Below are 15,213 nucleotides of genomic sequence, written 5' to 3' on the forward strand. Positions count from 1 at the left end.
TTCATATACCATCTGTGGTTAGTTAGTTTTAGTGGTATTGAATTGATTCCTGCCACAAAGCCAGATATTATGCTAACTGGTCTGTCACACGTGGTTATAATAATTTCATGAAACTTAGTCTCTGATAAGAGATTTTAATTAAAACTGAGAGAAGCAGCAATAGTTAAATTTATGCCAATCATGTTTTGCATAAAACGAAGGTTAGTGTTCATTCATGAATCTGAGGACTTTGTGAATAACAGCAGATATCATTAATAGTTACCTTAAACTACAGTCAAGAACTTTTTAGATTTTTCTTTATAGCAAATTATAATTACTTGTAAAAGTAGCCTTGAGCAGGCAAATATTGAACCTTTTTACTGGGATGTGATGTTTGTAGAAGTCAGATTCTAAAGGACAAAATGAGCAACTTGAAAAAACTAGGTACAAAATAATTGTGATACATACATCTCTCTGGTCATGGCACATGATTGGATAACTTGTACCAAAATTTCTACCTATGTAGATAAAGAATGATTTACAGCCCAGCCGGCATAGCTCAGTGGTTGAGGGTCGACCTATGAACCAGAAGGTCCCAGTTCTAGTCCTGGTTCGATTCCTGGTCAGGGCACATGCACAGGTTGCAGACTTGATCCTCAGTGTGAGGCATGCAGGAGGCAGCCAATCAATGATTCTCATCACTGATGTTTCTATCTCTCCTGCTCCCTCTCCCTTCCTCTCGGAAATCAATAAAAATGTATTTAAAAGTAAAAAAGAATGGTATACAGATTCCAGATAAAATTTAGAAGGAGAAAATGCTCATCGGGAAGATGACCATGACAAACTGATTTGCAAAAGAATCCTTGAAGAAGATTAACAAGCTTTATCTTTTTAGAAGAAATGGGCCCACTGCCAGAATAAAAGATGGTGAGAACAAATTTAAAGTGTAAGAGAAAGCAATTTAAGGGAAAATGGTTATTTGGTGGAAACAGAGCTTGATCATGAATAAGTTGCTAGAGTGGGACTAAATAATATTTCTGAAGACTTTTGGACTAAAAATAAAATACTGTTTATGTATATTAAGCAGCAGTGTAAAGGGGGGGGGCATTTCAGTAAACATTGATTGGCATCATGTGAAAAAAATATGGGTACAAAGCATAACATTTTTTAATTATATTTCTGCAAATCATAGTGCGACCACACCTGGAATACAGCATCCAGTCCTGATTGTTCTATATCAAGGAAACTATAATTCAGTTATGAAGACCACAGTATGGTGAGGGGGAAATTGATCGAATCAAAGTTAATAAAATTATAAATTATGTGTGGATAAGATGGCACAAGGGAGAATGTGGACTTGTACATCCATACTGGAATATCAGGCTTAGAGATATACATAACACATTAAATTATTGTAAAATAAAAAAAAAGGTTACATTTCCATAAGACAGGGAAGTTGGGAGAGGCAGAGCAGTTACATTTCCATAAGACAAGGGAACTGGGAGCAGCCAAAGGTCTATATTTACAAAATAAAGGAGAGTCTCAAATGTCCCCTGTGAGGTTTGACCTTTACTTTGAGAGGTTAGCTATCTTATCCAAGCCATCCAGCTACCAAGCAGAACAACTGGAACTCTGGGCCTTTCTGTTCTTTATGTAGTGGGAATGTGTATGTGCACATGCGTGTGTGTCCACTTTGTAGCAAGCAAACGTGTCTTCTTTGTAGAATATTGCATATAGATGTTATCTGTCATTTGAGGCTTCCCATCATTTGAACACCATTTTCATGTTTTGATGGTGTCCCACATATTGATGACCACTTTCCCAATGTAGAATCAGAAAATGTCATTTTCCTGGTCTACCTTTAAGCAAGGCTGCATTTAATATGATTTTGCAGATTCATCAACTTGAGACTTCAGAATCAAGCAGTGTGAGGAAACTGGCTCTGAGTGGGCCATGCATTGTTCTGGCCTCAGTAGCGGCAAATTGTGGGGGCCCTGACCAAGAGAACACCAGATGTTAAAGGCCCATTTACCATACGTGTGCACAAAGGCAATGACACAGCAGTATCAGTATACACACTGCGAAGGTGCACTCTTGAGTAACCCACCTGTTTTGTGTAACACTGATGCCACCAATTGGCAAGAAGCCTCATTTGTTTGAGCTGGTAGAACGGGCTCCTGAACAAGCGGCTACTTGTGTCTTCTTCTAGTTCCTGGTTTCCAAGGAGGTCCTGTCCCTAGCAGAGGGGCTCAGACCCAACACAAACACATCCAGTTTTTTCAATGAATGATAGCAGTCATAGTAGATTTGAGTTCCTAGGAACTTGTGTGTGGGCAGAACAGTTGTGGCAGCAGCAGCAGTTTCCTCATATGTCCAGTCCTACAGTGTGGTTCTCGTATTGTTATTGGAAGCTTATCTTCAAGTCCACATATCTGGCACTTCTAACAATTCCATTAACTACTTAATATTCTTTAATAAATTTGTTTCCTGTTTCAAATAGCCAGAATGGAATTGTTTGCTTTCTGTGAGAGCTCTAATATAACCATATTTTATGGTACATAAATATTTTCAAAAACCATTTCATCTAAACCTTTTGAAATCTAGGAGTAAAGCATTATAAAAATATTTATATTATGCTTAAGGGAAGTCTCTTCTAAACTTCAATAAACTAGAAAGGCACTGATTATTTAACAAGTTATTACTTCTAAATAAATAAATTGTCATTGTCAGTTAATTTTAGTACTTATCATTGTCAGTAAAATTGTTGGAAAACTACATTCTAATGTCATAGAAATATTGCATTGTTTAGTAATAATCATAACAAAGAATTCTATGTTCATTTTGAAATAGCAAACATTTAAAAATGAGTCTCTAAATGTATAAGGGAATAAATTATTATATTCTTTAAGAATATAATTACTCTAAAACTAGGGAAGCTATATTCTTTGTTCTACCTCACCAAAATGTCCAGAAGATATTTATTCCCCATTTATTTATAAAAATCATGTAAAATTAGTTTATTTCTAATTAGTCATTGATTAATCATCACAGTAGAATCCTTACTGAGCCTAACTGGGGACATTTGGTAAAAAAAGCAACTTTATTTCAAAGTAGTCAAATTAATTCCTACGTACTGCAGTATGTGGAATAGAAGAATGAAGAGAGAGCTGTAATAAGTTTCACTGCAAAATATTATAGAAAAGACACACAAAATGAGTTGGAATTCCAACCTTCATAATTATAATTAATATATTAATGTACTAGATAACTTTTACCCTGGCTTATATTGATTAATTATTTTCTTCCCAAGCAAGTCAAAATAATTGATCAGTTAACTAATTCACATCAGTCCAGTTAGGATGTGACATTTTAAAATAAAAATATATAAAGAAAAAAAAATTAGAAACTGAATATTGCTTATAAGTAAGTTTTAATGTGTGGTTGACAGCACAGAAATGCAACCCATTACAATTTCTTTCTCATCAATGGAAATAATGACTTACTAAAAATAAAACCAATAAAATGCCACCTAACAAATGGAGGATTGATAGAAAATCATGATTTATATAGCTATATTAGTAACTGATTCAGGAAAACTCATCAATACATTCTAATTGTGTGGGGGTTTTTTTAAGTGTACTAGGGAGAAGGATATACATTCTCAAAATAGCTACCTATAAATTACTAATTAGTTAATTACAAAGGTGAAAAAGTTACCTTTATAATAAAGAAAGCTGGCAGACATCACTGTATCTGTGGTAAAGAAGTATTTTTAAGCCCTAGCTCATTTGGCTCAGTGGATAGATCATTGGCCTGCAGACTAAAGGGTCCCAGGTTTGATTCTGGCCAAGTGCACATGCAGAAGGTAGCCAATCAATGATTTTCTCTCATCATTGATGTTTCTAGCTCTCTTTCCCTCTCCCTTCCTCTCTGAAATCAATAAAAATTAAAAAGAGTACTTTTAAGACTATAAGAATAATATTTTGCTGTTCATGATAATAAATAAATGTCAATGTCTACTCAACTGAGCCTGAAGACTATCCCCAACAATAGATGAAGTGTAATTGACATGGATGGAACAGCTAGGTATTCTGCTATGACCCTTGTATTTTTCAAAATACTTGTTTAATTTTTAGTTGATTTATTATATTTCATTGAGCACACCACAGGAAGCTTCAGTGGACATTCATCAGCCATAGAGTATGTACTGTCAAAAAGCTTTCAGTTATTGCATGTCTAACAGCCTTAATTCTCCTTTTATAATTATACTGACATTCGAGGAAAACACTAAAAAATAAAGAACCCTATTGCGATAAACAAATGCTGTCTTCTTCAGTGTCAAACTGTTAGCAAGGATAACTTCAACTAAATAACCAAAGCAGTTGGGCCCAGCATCAAGCATATGTGCAGTGCCCCTCTTATATACCCACCATTGATGATTCTTATTCAATTATTATTCTAATTCTTTTTATCTTTATGGTAAAACTTAGGGGCAGGTTTATACAAACATAGAAACATTGATATTAAAAAGTTATTTCAGATTTTGCTTGTTTGTCGTAATCATTATTCTTCAGTGGGTTGCAGATCAGAGTTTCTCCTTATGAAAGTGACCATGAAAGCTACTGTAAGCTTTTTGCTGTGTAAAAAGATTTAATGATAGTTGCCAGATAGGATGGAAGAAGGTTGGGATGAATAGGTGCAAAAGAGAAAGTGATTAAGATGTGCAATTTGCCAGTTATTAAAATAGTCACAGGGATGTAAGATATAGCATGGAAAATACAGTCCATAATGCTATATAATAAAGAGGTAATATGCAAATTAACCCTCAGGCCCTCAAAAGATGGCTGCCTATGACCAGACCGGCAGGGGGATTAGTGAGGGACGACCAAACAACTGAACACCAGGCTGCGTGGGGTGACCAAGCCGGCAGGGGGGGCAGTTGTGGGTGACCAGGCCAGCGGTGGGGGTTGGGGGGGCAGTTAGGGGCAACCAGGTTGACAGAGGGTGGCAGTCGGGGGCAACCAGGCAGGCAGACAGGTGAGCAATTAGGAGCCAGCGGTCCCAGATTGGAGAGGGTGCAGGCTGGGCTGAGGAGACCCCCCCCCCATGCAAGAATTTTCATGCACCAGGCCTCGAGTATTGTAATAACTATGTACGGTGTCTAATGGGTAGTACTTTTATCAAGCTGATCACTTTTTAAGTTATATAAATGCCTAATCACTATGTTGCATACCTGAAACTAATATATTGTGTTAACTGTAATTGAAAAATAAAAATTATTTTAAAATATTTAAGAAAAAAAATTAAACCCATCTTAAGACTATAAATAATATAATAAATAAAATGTCTGTTACTAAACAAAAAATAATAAAAAATATTTTATTATTTTTGAAAACTTAATTATCCTATACCTGTATTTAGCAGGATATCTGATTAGATAATCTAAGAGTTTCTTGTCTACTCTGTGAAAACTTGTTTCTCCAAAGCAGCCCAATAGACTACTAGTGAAGATAAAAGAGTGTGATAGAGAGAAATTCTTTGTGCAAGATGAACTGATGTCACTAAAGGAGCTAGACATTATAAAAATGTGTTGCCCCCAAGTTATTAACCTCATCAATTCATCAAGCATCCTCATTAATTTAAAAATGACCTGAATATAATGTTAATAATAAGTCATCACTGAGCAACCATTGCAATGTGACAATTCTGGTAATTACAGACAGTCCTCGGGTTACGTTGGACTTGGCGTATGTCGTTTCGTGGTTACGTCGTCATCTCCCATTTATTTATTTAAAAAAAATGTTCCGTCATTTCGACGTATGTACATATGTGCTTTATGTACATTTATTTATTTACCACAAGTAAAGGTCAGGAATTGTTATCTCTCTTTTAATTTTTTTTATTGTTTCACTTCATTACTGCTGTGTATGTGCTCCATGTGAGTGACATAGGTGCTTATGTAGGTGGGTTCCGACTATACTGAAAATCACGTTACTTTGTGCAGTAGGAACAGATCTCTGACGTAACCTGAGGACCTACTGTATTTAGTAAGTGGTATAGCAAGGCCTAAAATCTAGTAGTCTAAATCTAGACCCTATGCTCTTTGCCTCTGTGTACTGTAGATTTTTTGCATGAATATTCATACTGTAGTAGCTTACTTTCCACTTATTATGCATTCAAGTATGCAAAGTAGATATTTAGAAGTTATAACTATGAAAGCCTGACTAATATAGACATGAACTTAAACAACAGTAAATCAATAATAACTTATAAGTATTGAATAGTTAAAAATTGCCAACTAGCCCAGTTGGCATGGCTCTGTGGTTGAGCGTCATCTATAAACCAGGAGGTCACAGTTTGATTCTTGGTCAGGGCACATGCCCAGGTTGAGGGCTTGATCTCCAGTAGGGGTGTGCAGGAGGCAGCCAATTGATGATTCTCTCTGTTGATGAAAGGGGCTACATGCTAACCTGACAAGCTCAGGGAAGGCCTGCATGGCAGTATTGCAAATTCAAAGACCTAAAATAACCACAAAGGATAGTCTGAAATTAAACTTTAACTAAAAACAGTTATAGTGGGTAGTCACCTCCTAGGCTGGTATCTTCCCTGACAAGGTCAACCTTTACCTTAACTGAGCCTATCTGTCTTTTTGCATCTATGATAATAGATCCTTGAAATGTCTGGGTAACTTGTAACTTCCCTTCTTCTGGACCCCTTGAGGCACAACCTAATGTGCCTGGGCGCCAGGACAGATACCACAAATTCCTTCATTGTTATTGTTATCATGTTAATTGTTGACTGTTAACTGTCCTATACCCACCTAAGTAAGTGTATATCATTTTAATTTTTAACCAATCCCAGGTTTCCACCCCCCAACCAGCTTTGCTTTCTCCTGCCTCTCTAATCTGTCACCAATGAATTTCATGTAACCTACCTACGTCCACTACTTTGATTGCAATGTATAAAAATAGATGAGAAACCGCCATTCTCTGGAGTATTATCCCAATCCCTTGAGATACTGCTTCCCGGCAATTGTTGACAGTTTGGCTCAAATAAACTTAGAAAAATTCTTTACAGGTTTGAATGTTTTTACGTTAACATCTCTCATCATTGATATTTCTATCTCTCTCTTCCTCTCTGAAGTCAATAAAATATTTTTTAAAATGTCAACTAAAATATTCATTATTTTATCAACTAACTTCAGCCAACTTCTTTTATAAAGGTATATATCTACACTAATAAAAGAGAAAGATGCAAATTGACCATCAGTTCATGATGCCCACCAGCCAAACAGGAGTAAGTATGCAAATTAACCCAACAAAGATGGAGGGTTAATTTGCATACACAGGCACCGAGCGGCTGGGAGTGGGGCAGCTGCTTACGTGTGCGCAGGTGACAAGCGACCTGGGTCCTGGGGATGGGTGTCCTCAGGCCACTCTGAGCCTGTAGGCCTGCTTGTAGGTCCTGAGCGGCCAGGGTTCCGGAATAACCTCCAGCCACTCCAGGCCTATGTGCACAGGCGTGAAGCAGCCAGGGTGGGGCGGGAATATCCCCCGCATAGAGCTAGCAGACAGCAGACTGCGGGGGACTGCTTGCCCCTGGCCGTGACAGCAAGGGGCAAGCAGTCCCCTGCAGTGAGCAAGCAGACAGCAGGGCCCTGCTTTGCCCCCTGGCCATGCCAGTAAGGAGCAAGCAGTCCCCTGCAGGGCCCCCACAGAGAGCAGACACCAGGGTCCTGCTTGCCCCTGTGGCAGTGAGCCAGAGAGCAGACAGCAGGGCCCTGCTTGCCCCTGGCCCCGGTGGTGAAGGGCAAGCAAGCCCCCACAGAGAGCAGACACCAGGGCCTGCGGTGGCATCAAGCAGGCAGGTCCGCAGAGAGCAGAGAACAACAGGGAGCAGGCCTAAGCTGTCAGTAGGACATCCCCTGGGGGTTACCAGATTGGAGAGGGTACAGGTCGTGCTGAGGGGACCCCCTGCATGAAATTTGTGCACCGGGCCTCTAGTTTAGAATAATAATGAACCAAGTTTTGCACCCATTAATGTGATGTTTGTGAGAACACAAAGCAAGAAGCACAGTTAGAATAAGTATAAGGAGACTAACACATTACACTCAATACTTGATAAAGTATACATAAACTAAATAAGCCAACAGCAGTACCGAATAATAAGATGATCTAACATAACTTTTCTCTGAATGGTGTGATATGTGAGTAGTTGCTATAATAAATAAAAAATAGTTCCATGATCAAATAAATTTGGGAAACATTAAAAAGTTAAATAATTTTATACTTGCAAGAATTCAGAAGCTTGTGATGTGCTAATATGTATTGTGAAACACTGAGAGGTAGATTGAATAGGCAGTGTTTCCCCCACATATTTGGAAATATTTTTTTTATTAACCATCTTGAGTACCACAGAATATCTATCTATCTATATCTACCTATCATCTAGCTCTATATCTCTATCTCTCTCTATCTCTATCTCTAATCATCTATATCTACATCTAATCTACCCAGACTGGGTTCCATGGCCTGGAACACCAGAGCTGAGACCAGCGACCCAAGACCCAGGTAACATCCAGCTGTTAAAGGCAGCAGAGCTTCTGGCTACTGGGGAGTTTGGAGCCAGTAGGAGTTAAACCTGCAGTTTTTCTGTTTCTTATTTTTAAAATCCAGAGCACAGGATCTTCATTTGCAGCTACTCACCCGAGGCTTCAGCAGAGGGAGGATGGTGCGGACCGTAGTTGCCTGAGGAGAGGTTAGAGTGGGAAGCGTTGGGGGGAGACATGGAAAAGAGATGGCCTGGAGACCTGCATTCAGTCGCACCTACCCAAACTGAAACAGCCGTTTTCCTCAGAGGCCCTGGCCACTTCCAGAAACCACAGCTCAGAAAAAGGAAAAAATCCTGCCCTAGGTGATACAGCCCACCCCACCCTCAGGTGCCCTGCCTGCCACTCCCTGCATCCTGACTTTTGTAGGAGACAGCAGCAGAGGCCAAGCCTAGGGGTTTGAACAGTCTCAGGAAGCATCAGTCACTGGTGTGGATGTGGAGCCAAGCACTGCACAGTCCTGGGAACCTGACTTGTACTTTCCCCTTAGGAGAGAGTAATAGAAACTCCAGGTTTCCAGCTGATCCCATTGGACTGCATACAAGCATCTCTGCCCAGCTAAGGGCAGGGCAATATTCTGGGTCACTCTCAGAGGAGTAGCTCTTGGACAGGGAAACACACCCAGCATGCAGGAACCCTCAGAGTATTATGCTGAGTAAAATAAGCCAGTCAAAGACATGTATCATATGATATCACTTATATGTGGAATCTAATGAACAAAATATACTGACAAACAAAACAGATCCGGAGACATTGAAGCATGCAACAGACTGACATATTTTAGAGGAAAGGGGCGTCGGGAAGAAGTAAACCAAAGAACTTATATGCATATATGCATATCACATGGACAGACAATAGTGCAGTGAAGGCTTGGGGAGGGGGCAGGAGCATGGAGGAGTGTGTCAATGGGAGAAAAAGAGGGAGGGATATCTATAATACTTTCAACAATAAAGATAAATAAAAAAATTAAAAAGAAACTGAAATATAAATAAATAAAACATAGTGACAGTCTAATATATATAGTAGTGAAGCAGAATTTTTGGACTGGAACACACGGTGTTCCCCTGGGCAGACCGGTCCCGGGTTCTTTGTCCTTGGGAATTGGAAAATGAATTCACTGACAGAAGGTGGTATAGCAAGGGTGGAAATTTATTAAAGAACAAGTACAGACTCCCATGTGAGGAGGGGAAAGAGTCCCACAGAGTTCCTTTTCCCTGGGGTTTATAAAGGCTGCAGATCTTTGTGCCTTGATATCCCCTCTGATTGGTCACTATTCCCTTAGACTGGTTGCTATAGTAACTAGTGAGCTCAAAGGTCGAACCTCCTTCCTTATTGTTTTCCTATTCCCTTTGGGCTTTCTTCTTCTTCTGGATGAAGGGCTTCATTCCCTTTATGTTGTAAATATAGACCTTTTGCTGTTTCCAGCTCCCTCATCCTATGGAAATGTTTCTGTTGCAGCTTTTTAGCTCCCCTATTCTATAGAAATGTAACTTCTGCTGCTCTGCAGCGCTGTGCTTTTTCCATGGTCCCCTTAATGTGTAAAATTTCCAAAATTTCCTAAACCTGTCCTATTTTACTCCTAAAATTCCTATTTTAGTAGTAGCCATGTAATAGGTAAAAAATAAAATCTTAGTAAATTATAAACAAACAGAAAAACAAGGAAATAGAAAAACACAAATTCATATTCCTGGACTTGCAGATAGGGATTTTGGATTGATGCATACAGCTGGTTTTACTTCTTCCCGGCCCACACACTCCTTCATCTACTCACAAACTTTAAAGTATTATTTTCTAAGTCATAAACTCACAAAATAGAAGGAAGATGGATGGGTGCTAAAAGTGACAGCAAATGAGAGAAAAACGAATCCTAACACAGGTGAGAAAAGCCTAGAGCCAATTCAGTTAACACTGCAGAACCTCAAATGTCCGGAAATGGAACATCAAATGTCTGGACGTGGAGAGGAAGATGGTTGTAAAATAAAGAGAATAATTCAAAAATTTGTTTAAAAAATAGAATGCAGAGTCACATTCCCCCATCCTCGTATAAGAAAAGTTGATTTCTGGAACAGTTAAAACAGAGGTCTTCTGGATTGGAGAATACCATACACATTTATCTGGGATTAGAATAGCAAAAATAAAGAGAATTGAATGGACATTTGTTTCCTGGGTGCTGAAACCCCCCCTTCAAAGCCTCTCTGACTACTCTTTGGCTCCCAGCAGTTGGCATCAACATTCATGTGCAGGCAGGAAATTTGAATGTCTTCTGTAGAGAAGTCAACACAAGCTAGTACATAAGTAGTTACAGAAAATCGACCCAACGTGCTCAGAACTTCAAATCAGAAGACCTTTTTTATTTACAATTTTCAATCTATAATAATAAAAGAGTAATATGCTAATTAGATGGGACGTCTTCCGGACATCATTCTGGATGTTGGGCTGGAGGGAAGCCAGCCAGGGTCCTGGGTGCTGGAGAGAAGCCGGTGCCGGCAGCTGGGGGAAGGAAGGCCTACTCTTGCATGAATTTCCGTGCATTGGGGCTCTAGTTATGAATAATCAAGGATTACCCAAACATTTGAGAAAAACCCCTAGGAAGCCTAAGTGCAGAAATACAGTGGAACCTTGGCTCTTCTACTTAACTTGTTCTGGAAGGCTGTTCAAGAAGCAGTGTTGACCCTAGCCGGTTTGGCTCAGTAGATAGAGCTTCGGCCTGTTGCCTGAAAGGTCCCAGGTTCAATTCTGATCAAGGGCACATGCCCTGATTGCAGGGTTGATCTGCAGTGGGGTCCTCCAAGAGGCAGCCAATCAATGCTTCTCTCTCATCATTGATGTTTCTATCTCTCTCTTCCTCTGGCTTCCTTTCTGAAATTAATAAAACTATATTAAAAATAAATTAATAAAAAGAAGCAATATGTTTGAAAACCAAATCATTTTCCCCATTAGAATAATGCAAATTGAATTAATCTGTTCCAAACCCCTAAATCAGTGGTTATCAACCTTCTGGCCCTTTAAATACAGTTCCTCATGTTGTGACCCAACCATAAAATTATTTTCGTTGCTACTTCATAACTGTAATGTTGCCACTGTTATGAATCATAATGTAAATATCTGATATGCAGGATGGTCTTAGGCGACCCCTGTGAAAGGGTCATTCGACCACCAAAGGGGTCGCGACCCACAGGTCGAGAACCACTGCCCTAAATGATTCCCTGTTTTAACCCTTCTTATATACAGTACATGTCTAATGTATTGTTTAATATGTAAACAAACATTTATCTTCTTAAGCTTATTGAACCACCCCTACTAGCCTTAAAGGAATAACTTTCAGCTCTCTTCCAGGGGTGCAGCATCTTTGCTTTTTCACATATCACTGCCTCTGAAATGCTTTTCATTTACCCAAATCAGTAACAGTTTTTCTACCTCAATTGTCTGTGATCAGTTGTTTTGTGAGTGCTATCACACCATTAGCAACATCAGCACACTTGATGGCCTTTTTATGTTTTAAAATTGTGCTAATCATTTCTCCAGCAACAAAAGCAAAACAAACAAATAAACAAAAACAACAACAAAAACCCACAAAAATATTCACAGCACAATTTTTTGAGATGCAAACAGGAGGTTTAGCTGTAAACTGACTTGCATTTGCTCCTTTTTTTTGTGGCCCCAGAGATGGTTTTTGTTAGCATGAAAGGGTTGTCAGGATGAGAACTGAAGTTTTGTTAAAAAATGGAGACATTTTTTCTGTGAACAACTTCTGTGAACAATTTTTCAAGATGTGAGACATTTGAGAACTGAGGTTTGACTATATTGCAACTTGAAGGAAATGGTGACATTTTAGAAATAAATTTTTAAAAAGAAGAAAAATACTATGAGGAAGGAATAGTCAAATAATTTTGAAGTGCTCTCAGAATGTTTTTTTAATGATAGAAATTTAAAAGTGTTGGAAGATAAATTGTAGGAGATTGTCCAGGAAAGAAAGCAAAAGAGAATAAGGTAGAAAAAAAGGTAATAATAGTAGAAGACAAATCCAGAAAGTCCAAATCTGAAGGATAGGAAGATAAAATGGAAAGGAAATAATCATTAATAAATAAATTATAAAATATTTTCCAGAAATGATCAAAAGGGGCTTCCAAACATGCCAAATATTTAAGATAAAATACAAAGACAGTAAGACACATTATTTTTAAATTTCAAAACACAGCAAAAACAAACAAAAAAACATTTTACAAGTTTTCAAAAAGAGGGGGGAAAATGTCATATAGAAATTATTAAGAGTCATGATGACATCTACTTTTTTCACTGTAACATCAGAAAGTAGAAGACAATGTAGTTATCTACCACTCAAACAACCTTCAGTTAAGATGAAGTTAGTTAGAGCCCATCCAGCATGACTCAGTGGTTGAGTGCAAACCTATGAAGCAGGAGGTCACGGTTCAATTCCCAGTCAGGGCACATGCCTGGGTTGTGGGCTTGATCCCCAGTGAGGGGCATGCAGGAGGCAGTTGATTAATGATGCTCTCTCGTCATTGATGTTTCTATCTTTCTCTCCCTTTCCCTTCCTCCCTAAAAACAATGAAAATACATTTTTTTTTAAAGAAAGATGAGGTTAGAAAAAATTTGCTAGTACAGACATTCATTTTCACAAACAAGTAGTACTTTCTATAAGCAATTTCTCAGAAATCTACTGGAGGATATATTCCATCAAAATGAGGGGACAAATGACATAAAAGTAAAGATATGGGATGCAAGCAATAGGAGATCCAAAACAAAAGAGAGAGTTGAAGGAAATCTCAAGGAAGATGCTGAAAAGAGATCCCAGAATGACTGCTTGGAAAAAGTGGAGAGAGCAAACCAATCTAGATTGGGGCACAAGAATCCAATAAATTTAATAAAAATAAAGAATAAAATAAAAGCCCTGAATAAAAAAAAATTCTAGGAGAAAGTTTTCTGCAAAGATAAAATAAATAAAACACCAGATGTGTCAATATCTTGAAAAGAGTTTTCTTAAATTGGCACAGAATTTGAGTTTTTTTCAGGAAAAAAAAGTGTATTTTTTTCTATATGGCTTAGTTGCCATTACCTTGGTATATTATGAACTGAATATTATAGGTATCCCAATTATAACTATATTTAGAATTTGTTGTGAGGTCTCCCAGCACTGGCAGATATAAGACTATAATTAGGTTGTATGAGTTCTAGTCCAAGTTTTCATTCTACTATATTTTGATGTCACTAGAGGCCTGGTGTACGAAAATTCATGCACTTGGGGGGGGGGGGGTCTTTCAGCCCAGCCTGCACCCTCTGGCAGCCCAGGAGCCCTCAGGGGATGTCCAACTACGGAGTGGGCCTAAGCCATTAGTTGAACATCCTTAGTGCTGCCATACAGCCGGCTTTTGGCTGAGCGGCACCCCCACTGTGGAAGCACACTGACCACCAGGGGGCAACTCCCCCTGGTGGTCAGTGCAATTCATAGCGACCAATCATTCCTGGTTGTTCCACCGTTAGGGTTAATTTGCGTATTACCCTTTTATTATATAGGATAATGGACATTTAGATAAAACTTGGTAAGTCCCTTTTTAATACTCAGAAAATGTATATTATCAAGCTGATAAAGTCTAATATTTTATTAATGTTTCCATTTTCCTATTCATAGCTTATATAGAAGTGGAACAGAATATTTAGCAAAGCCATGAACTGAAAATGTTTACTTCCTTCAAGGTTTTACTTCAACTTCAAGGAGCCTTTGTAAGCATCAACATATCTATTTATATTGGACAATTTCCCTGTAGGCTAATCAATTCCTGCAAGGAAATTGTTTTACCAGAACAGGTCCTCAGTAAAGAAAATAAGTTCTTTGAAAAAGTAAAATTTTTTTTCAGTAATCAACTAAGGTTTAAATTGACAGGCTAGAACAAATCTTTCCTAAACCACCTCAGGTTTTTCAGTTGTCAATAGCTTCAAAAAAACCTTTTAAATATCTGTGCTGAAAAATGTCTTGGGACACATAATGTCCAAATCACTTGTGCTCTGTTATGGTATGTTAAATGTTATGAGGAAGCAGAACTTCAGTTAGTCTATCTCAATGGCAAAGAAGTACAACCAAAATAACACAATATTAAATTCTCATTCAGATGCATAGAGAAAAATGCAAAATTATTGTCATAAAATGTTAGGTTTTATGTACTCATTAAAAGTAAATAACTGAAACCCTCTGAAGAATTTCAAAGGTTTGTATTAGGGTTTCACAGAGAAACAGAACCAATAGGATAAAATGGAACCTGCAAAGTTTAAAATAATATCTTCTGCACATTTAATACCCCAAAATGAGGGAGTTTTTCAAAGTTTTTCTGAATGGAGAACTAAGAAAAAGATTAACCAACTTTGTGCATTTTATATCAGACCAGAGGCTGTCATGACTGATATCAGGGTGATTCATTAGTAAATAGAGAAATATTATAACCTTCTCGGACCCAGTGATAGCACCTGTCTGTGCTGACCAAGTCTCCTTTTATTCTCTCCTTCTTTTGACCAGCATGGCATTATTCAATTTAAAATGTACCTGCCTGGCCCTGGCCAGGTGGCTCAGTAGATACAGCATTGCCCTGTGGACTGAAGGGTCACAGGCTTGA

General features: G+C 38.3%; 1 long non-coding RNA gene across 1 annotated transcript; it reads left to right on the forward strand.

Moving 5' to 3' along the window:
* The first annotated feature begins 6 nt into the window (after window positions 1-6).
* Window positions 7-1,409, forward strand: LOC106695464. Its single transcript, XR_001346553.2, has 2 exons — window positions 7-906; window positions 1,172-1,409. It is a non-coding gene; the product is annotated as an uncharacterized LOC106695464 (long non-coding RNA).
* Window positions 1,410-15,213: the final 13,804 nt, after the last annotated feature.

This window comes from Myotis lucifugus, unplaced genomic scaffold (genome assembly GCF_000147115.1).
Source record: "Myotis lucifugus unplaced genomic scaffold, Myoluc2.0 scaffold_1350, whole genome shotgun sequence".
In the NCBI taxonomy this organism is placed as follows: domain Eukaryota; kingdom Metazoa; phylum Chordata; class Mammalia; order Chiroptera; family Vespertilionidae; genus Myotis; species Myotis lucifugus.